This window comes from Polyodon spathula, chromosome 15 (assembly GCF_017654505.1).
Source record: "Polyodon spathula isolate WHYD16114869_AA chromosome 15, ASM1765450v1, whole genome shotgun sequence".
Lineage (NCBI taxonomy): Eukaryota > Metazoa > Chordata > Actinopteri > Acipenseriformes > Polyodontidae > Polyodon > Polyodon spathula.
The window spans coordinates 16,097,467-16,106,682 of NC_054548.1; positions in this window are offsets into that span (position 1 = coordinate 16,097,467).

The window sequence follows — 9,216 nt, forward strand, 5'->3', positions numbered from 1 at the left end:
CACACCAATCTGTAGTGAATGGAGGTAGAAAAGACAGGGATTGCAGCCCAAGTAATAAATACATGTTATCCACAACACAATAATACTAGACACGGTCACCAGTCTGGGTGCATGCAGTAGTGCTCGTGGTGGGTGATAACAATTGTTGTTTCGGTTTTGTGCTGGCCCAAGGTGACAGCTCCAGATACGTGTTAGCCGTCTGGTGGTTCACAAACAAAGACAATTACTAACAGCAACAAACAAACAAAACACTCACAAATACCCTTTTTCAGCTTTCACTGGGTCTCTCACGGTCCTTCCAGTCTCTTTAACAAAAACCAAGTGAAGGAGCAGATTATGATTCTCCGTCCCCTTTTATGCTGTTACACATGACGACTTGATAAACGAGTGCAGCTGTCTCTACAATCTGCAGCTGCTATGTCATTTCCCTTCCAAGTCAATACATTCTTGAAATGGAGTCTTGCCTTCTTCCAGACTGACCGACTTCCTGACCCTGGAAAAGAACTGTCAGGCCAGCCCATCCAAAGGACTCTACTTTCACTGCTTAGCACCGTCACAGTTCGGGAGGGAAATTTACAACCAAGAGTCATTATATTTCTGTCACAGTGCCCCATTAAGCATGTTGGTGCTTACTTTTCTGCTCAAAGTAATGCCCATACTTTCGTTCTTTTGAAGTTAAGTTTAGCAGTGTTTGTGTGGGCTGTAAAAGTAACTTTTTTTTTTACCCATTTGTGTATCCATATTGGTTAGCAGGTGTTTTGGGGTAAAACTTTTGATTTGGTATACAGTACACTGAAGACAACTTGATGAAAATAAGCTTATACTTCCTAGTCAGGATTTTTTTTAACAAACAATTTTTCAATGTTTCACAAAATTTTGACATGCCCACATGGGATGCAACTACGCAACATATACCAGCCTCAATATTTTTCCTTTACAGTAGTATTGTGACAACCCTAAGTGAAATGGGGGGAGTCTGTTGTGTTGCCAATAGGGGGGTTGTTTAGACTGTTTTTGTTAATTTGTTCTCAGTTTGCTTTTTTTTTCTATTTCTTTGTAAAAATGAAATTGGCTTGAGTCGTAACAAATTATACCTTTCAGCCTCCATCCTTTGAACCCTGAAAACGCTACAGTATATTAGACAATGAAGAGTGGGGTAGGTGATAGATAATAGTTTTTATTCATGATTCATTTTTCACTAGAGTTAATCTGGTGAAGGCAAAAGGTAAAATGCAGCCTGTCCTCTTTCCTGAATTCCAACTCGCATCTTTCATGAATCGTTTTTATTTTTTTAAGATTAAACTTCAATGAGCTTGCAGTCTAGTCTGCCCAGCGTGATTGCATAGGAGCCTTGGCTACTGGTACAATCTGAAATAAGAAGATCCTTTAAGGGCTCATGCTGACTTTTTCAGCAATTGCTCTTCACAAACACTACCACACATTTTTTATCTAGAAGTGATACACGGTTCGAGAAGAAGTGTTATCATTATCTACTGTAAGTGCCTTTTTCAAAATGTGCTGTAGGAACATTTTTTGTAGTATAAAAGCTGTCTGAAATCAGTACCACAATTATATGGTCAGATTTTGACTTGTTTGGAGGCTTTTTTCTATGTTTTTTTGTATATCGGGAACAGAGGTGCAGTATTTTTCATTACTGCAAGGCTACTTTTTTTATTGATCTGCTTTAGAAGTCTGAATGAAAGTGTAAGGATGAGATGCCACACAAATCCCAGTCAAGCATAGCAACTAGATAACTGAAAGAAATTACTTAGTTTATTTTATTATAACTGTATTTTACAAATAGTTTATGAAGTTTATTTTTATGATATAACATGCTCATAAGTATTCACAGCTCTGTTTTTTATAATGCTGCAAAAATGATATTATTAAATTGATCTTAATAATGTATACACATTTTAATGACTACAAGTCACAGAAATGCACAGACAACCCATTCAAAGTGTTATTATTTTTTCAAAAAACCTGTACAAACAGTTTTACTTCAGACCTCCATTTAATGACAGGACGCACCATGTGAAGTAATTCCATAAGCTTTCAAGCGTTCCCTTTTTACTTAATCTGACATACCTACATCATACAGACACAGGCACGACCTGCAGACAGCATTGACCCTGTCCTTGATTCTTCAGCTCCATCACTATTGAATCTTGCAATGCCTCTGCTTTATAAATCCCAAGATTTAACACTGACTGGTTTCTGACAAAGCGCTGTCTTTTGGACACAGGGATTCTGCTGTCAGACAGTTATCTGGGTCATGTTGTATCTCAAGAAATAACTCTGACTGACAAGCCACATTATTCACCTGGTCTTATTTTTTTGAATGTTACAACGTGGTTGAAAGTTTCACTCAGGTCCCGCTGCTATAATTATAATATAACCTATATATATATATATATATATATATATATATATATATATATATATATATATATATATATATACACACAGAGAGAGAGAGTGAGAGAGAGAGGAAGGCTATTTGAAAAAAAAGCATACTACCACAGTAATGATGTCAAAAAGTGATAATTCCTCTAGAGGAAAATATACTTGAACTTTGACCCATTCAACTCTTCGAGACCATCACTTTCAATTCAAATACAAAATGTCTTGTTTTCAATCACTAGACAACATCCACAGTACAGAAATGTTCATTATTGATCAACAAACTGAGAAAACATTTTAAAAAATGATGGAAAGATGGTACATTTGTATCTCAAAGAAACTGGAGAGGAACAGGAAATGTAAACAAGGTAATGGCAATCATCCAAATAAAGCTGAAGCACTAACGGATAACGACATAGAACATCTGTACAGCACTGAAACACTAAGTTTAAAAAAAAACCAAACTGTACTGCTGAAAGTCATCTTCTTTAATATTAGCATCACAAGGGTATCCATGTATTATAAAAAATAACAGATGTGCCTCTTCAGTGAGTTACAGGAAAACAATTCCATCTTGGGTTTCTGTGACAGTTTATAAATTACTCGAGTAATTTATGACGTCAAGGAAACTCATGGAATTATTTTCCTGTAAGTCACCGTAGCCAATCTATTAATATATATATATATATATATATATATATATATATATATATATATATATATATATATATATATACATAGAGAGAGAGAGAGAGAGAGAGAGAGAGAGAGAGAGAGAGAGAGAGATTTTTACATGTGTTTAATTTTTCTTTAAGCTTGTCTGGAGCACTCTAACTGCGCACTACTGAACAGACTTCTTTTAGAAAGGTCACGCTATTCAAACCAGGTGATAATGTGACCTTTAACTCTGTTCTATACAATATAGAGAGGGTGAGTAGGTGGGACCAGCCAGGGCAGTTCCAATGTTCACAGATGGGTAAAGATAGATATATGGAATAACTGTAATTACTCAGTATTAGATAATTGGAATCAAGAACCACTCCCTGTAACTGCAAACATTATAAAAGACAAGGGGAAGGTGAACAAAATGAATACAATGACATTTGAAGCTCCTTGCTCTTTACCAATTCTGCACAGTTAGCCTTTACTTTCTGATCCCATCTTGACAAATAATCTGAGCAATATTACCAATCTAAAATTGCAATTAACATGATTTTTTTCTGAATGAAAATAATAAGAAGATTTAGCAAAACTCTGGATTTAGGAGCCGTTTATTCGGTTTTCCAATCTGTGCTAATGGGTTAATGACAACAGTGAGTGAAAAGCTTTGCAAATCTATTTCAATGTTATTTATTTTTTATGCACCCGAGGGTAGAAGAAAGCAATGCCTGTTTGAAAAACCAAAATTCACCCAAGTGGAATAGAAATAAATTCAAGATGAATTCACTTTATGATAGTTTTGTTTTGCAATTTGTCATACTCCCAAAATAGTAACCAACCACAGATGAACATCTCAATCAATGGCAATGATTAAAAATAAATTACAAGCACAGAGCAATTAGTAATACTTAATTATGATTTTCAGTGTAACTGTGCTAATCATGTCATTTGTATGCACTTTTTTTTTCCCCAGAGAGCATTGATGAGCATCTTTGAACCTTTTATTTTCTGTTGCTTGGTAATTTAAAGAAGATGTCTACAAAACAAGATAACCTCATTGAATGTGAAAGCACATTTCAGTCAGCTCTGTAATGAAAAATGGTAACTATAATCCAAAATATGAATGACCGGTTTATTGAACAGAGTTATGTATGCAGTAAAAAAATTGTACTTTGAATGGTCTGAAGAAAAAACACATAGGACAGAATTTTGAATGCACAAACTGAATTGCAGTGGTACATATAAGAAGTATGCACTGTGGTTGGGGAGTTTCCCCTTACACTATATGCCCAAGAGGAATGAAATAATTTGTACAAAAAAATAAAAATGTTGAACAAAGTGCCTGCCCATATTGACATTTAAGCAACCACAGCTGTGTATTCAGCTTAAGCACATGACTGTTGCGGTATACTCAGAACGTAATATGCTACTTAGCTACCCGACTAACTACTACAACAACTGTATGGGTGGTGGAATACATTTAATTTCTAATGCGCCAAGGACAAAAGGTGTAGATTGACTGGTGAGGTAGTTTAGTAGATATTTATATTTTAAAATGTTTACGCAGGTTTATATTTGAAATGTCTTAGCTCCTTTCACACTGGCATGCTCTAACCAGGGTCAGCTAAGGATTTTCACTCTGCTTTTTGAAGAAGCGGGGTCAACCTGGGTGACAGTAGCAAGTACACAATGTGCGTACTCAAGGTCCCCGGAAGCAGCAACGCTCACATGGCCACATTTTCACCTTTTTTTAATCTGTCTCTGCACTGGACTGCAGTCCTGTGAAATCCAGCTTCAGCCAACCTCTCGCAAATTGTTTGGAAGATGTGTTTGTTATGGACGCTTCCATCCAAGCTTCTCTGGATTAAATTGTCAGCCCAAATATTGATTAGAGCAAATGTTTCTTCATTGCTCCATGTCATCCCTACAGCAATCTGGCTCATGGCTTATCTCAATTAACAAACCATGAATAAACAAAAATAGATTGCAAGTTCCTTGCAGAAGTGAAACTTTCCAGCTGCCGTGACTGTTTATTACTTCCTGCACTTCCAAGTATGTGGTTTCACACTAGTGTAGCAAAAATCCTTAGCAAGCTTCAAAAAAATCAAGCACATTTTTTACAAACTTTCTCATTTCCTTTTTGTAGCCTATAACTATGTTATGAGCACAATAACACATTCTGTTCTGCAGGCTATATATTATGTTAATATACACCCTTCCCAGGTAAATTGAAGGCAATAATCAAAAATTATATTGATTTTAATTGCTTATGTAATCAAAAACACTTAAAACATTGGTCCCAGGTGATCATTTGTGTTCTCTTTGAATCCCTTCAACGGAAAATAACTCCTTTGTTGTTTTGAGGATAATGTAAAATTGGAGTATATCCACACATTGTTAGGCAGCCATCTCCAGCTGTAACAATATGCTGCTTTCTTACTTAAAACTTACATTCTGTACAGTATAACCACAGGCACATCTATTTGAAGGGACTGGTACAAAAAAAATAAAAAATAGAAATACAACAGACCTCATTAAGATGATCCCAACCATCATACCACTCAACCGAGGATCCTAATTACTGAATAGCTCAGCCATACGGTTATTAACTGATTGGAATATTCATGGTTTCAAATTTTACTGCCAGAGCTTTACAATCAGTAAACAAACCATTTTTTTTCTTCCACTTTCATCATGTTTAGCATCTCATTGAGTACAATCTTGTCAGACTTGAATTCTCACATACCTCTTACACTCATGTATATGTGTCATTGCTTACACATATTCACGGCAAAAAAGCTGTAAAGGCAGTGTGTTTTTAAACTACACTTAGGGAGTAATATAGTCTGTATGTTTAACAGTTGGCTTTGAGCTAATGTGGTTAATCCCTTGATTTTTTTTCTTTTTATTGTTCCACTCAACTGTTCCCATTTTGAAGCAGGTTAGAAAAACAATTGTCGAAAATCAGCAGAATTAATGCAAATAACTTTTTAAAATTGTATTCCTCTCTGAAGCTTTGCCTTTGCACTTGGGTCAGATAAGGGATATATTTTAAACACAGAGTACATGCAAGGCTTACATTATACCCAAAAACAACAGTTTTAAACTTCTTACCACTGTACAGACATTACATTATGTCTTGACTGTAATATATTGTGGGAGAGGTAAGGCCTGCCCCTGTAAATAATATGTTTTTGTTTCATAATAAATATGGTTTGGTGTGTTTGTAATTTTAAAAAAAATGGTATAATTGAAAGTTTTTGTACAAACACAGTGTGTGCTAGCTATGGCAGGGCTGGGAAGTTAGACTTCCCTCCCTGCCTAATTGAAACTTAATGTGTAGCAGGTGGCCAGGTGTGATTTGACTAATTAATGATCAATTAACCCTGGCCATGTGCCTTTAAAAAGGGTCTGGATCGGCAGTCCTTTGTTCTCCATTAGCACTTGTTTACAAGCTGTGTGGCTGATGGAGAGCCCTTACAACTGCGTGTCCAACCAGGGTGAGCTACAGGTTATCATTGTGTGTACTGGGATAACTGCTATGTTTATGTAGGGATTAATTTAGGGGAATTTTAATCCCACCACAGTTTATTTTGTTTGTTAGGAAGAAGATTCCTGGTGTGGGACCTCCCTATGTAGTGGCAGTAGCACATGGCCTGAGCTTGGCCACCTTTTATTTCTTGGCTGTTTTTGAACTATGTTTTCTTTTGACTTTTGATGTACATGTTTGGATATGTCCTTCCACACTAGGACTACTATTGCTAGTACCCTAGTGGTGACCACCAACCACTGCCTGTTTAATTAATAAAACCTGGATGCCTGTGTGGTATTTCAACATCAAACTCACACAGTAACAGAACACCCCTGTTACATATATATTTTTTTAAACAAAAGAGCATTCCAAATTCAAATGGCAGTTGCTTGAGGTAAATGTCTAATACAACTTCAAAGCAGCCTTTTAAGTACAGGAGAACTCCTCAGTACCACAACTGGAGTAATACATCAATATCTGTTGTGTTAAATCCTTTGGACCAAGGAGGTACAAATTGAGGCTTTTAGTTTCATTATACCCTATGATGACTATTATGCTATGACTCAAGGGACCTTCATTAACTGAGCTGATTTGAAATTGACTTGAGTTGAATGAAAACAGATTCATTATTTTATTAATGAATCGCTGTTAATGATTTCTAATGTTAATAAAATGTGAGTATCATATTACAACAAAAACTTTACGAGATAGCATTGCTTAATACAATAAGACACCCTACACAAGATGTATTAACTTATATCAAATGTATACAGAACCCTGTTTTTAGTCTTTGCATTTTGTACTTTTATAGGAGACTTATAAACACACATTTGAATTATTAAAATATCAACCAACTCTGAAAAACGTCCTAAAAATGTGTTTTTATATATTGTGGCAGTAATAATCACCATGACACAAGTGCAAGCCAACCTTTTAGAGCCTTCTGACTCTCCTTGTCAATAACTACTGTAAATAAAATACAACTGTTCAACCTGTTTTTACAAGTAAACATTTCTAAATTGCAGTATTTAAGTGGATCACAACACTATCCATTACGTTTTCATTTGTTTGCTCTAAACATTTTAGGGTAAGCATGCTGTAAACATTGTAACGAGGCCTGTGACTGTACTCTTCCCTTTGACATCATATACGGGGGCTACAGTTTTGTTCAATGGCTTTCAGCATCACTGTTCTCATTACCTTCTTTCATTCAGGCACAGGCTGTATGCATGGGTAAAGGTACAGACACTGCCACTATTAGTTAATATGAGTGGAGGAACGGTTGTGGATTCACTGGAGAGTTGCCAAGGGCCCTGCCACACAATTGGCTTTGTGTACTTGATGAATCAACATGGCGGCTTACTGTTGCTTTGGCACCCAGGGATTTCAAACAAGGTCACTATGGGTGTTTCTGTCCTTAATTGTCTTGAAACTGATGAGAAAATGACTCGGCTTTGGTCTCTCATCATGACTGGCAGCAGCTAGCTTTGAGGCATTTTCTCCTACATTTTCCAACTGTTTTTGATCATTTTATGATCAGGCATAGGCAGCTGGCTTAAAGAGTAGAGATGATATGCAAGCTGTACAACATTACTGGCAACTGTACAGAAAGTGCCCATTGCAGAATTTCATGTTTTTGCTTTTTTTTTTTTTTTGTCAAGAGACAGTAGGAAAGTCTGTTTAATTGGAATATTGAGATACTCAGCACAACTGACCTACTTTACTCCTGTTACATATTCAGGACTGTCACTTAAAGGTTTTTTTGTTTGTTTGTTTATCATGTTTTGTAATGCTAATTCTTTGTTTCATAATTTTTATGAAATTATAAAAGTTAAACGCCATGGGTCAAAAAGACTTTGTTCTAGTCTAATCATATATATATATATATATATATATATAAATACATAAAGCCATGTCTCAAATAGACATCTAGGAGAAATATGTTATTTAAATCTGCTCCACTTTTGTTAATGTAAAGAGCATGCAAAATAAGACATTAATAGTATTAATAATCTACAATACTATAGACATACAAGTTGTTTCCAACTCATTTTAATATTAACAGGTATGCCCATGTAAAAAATATGTGTGCATGAAACAAATTATAAAATAACAAAATAAATACTGGCAGACTAGAATAATCACATTGGGAGATCATAATCCATGTTCCGGTTATTATCTTAACATTTACAAACAACTGCATCTAATTCATTGAATACTTGGCATAGTCATTTCCAGATCCGCAAGTATCTTTTGATTTCCGTCCTCAGAGGTACCGGTACTTATACCCATGGTAACATTACCAATGTCCACTAAACATTCAGAGACAATGTTCTATTGTCTAATTTAGATTAATATTTTTTTTAAATTATTTTATTTTCCCAAAATTTTAGCCTTTCAGCCACCACACACAAGTATAAATGATTGACACCCTTTTAGAACGTTTGGTGGAAAATGTGTCAAACCTTGTGGGTAGTGAGATCTACTTTGTGATTAGTGTAATATTTCTGTCAATTTATTTCAATGTTTCAGGAGTATATTATGCAATTAAATGCTTGTTCCCCCAGTAGACGGGACAACCAGTTTATAAAACAATATGCCATATTTGGTATCAGAAAAAA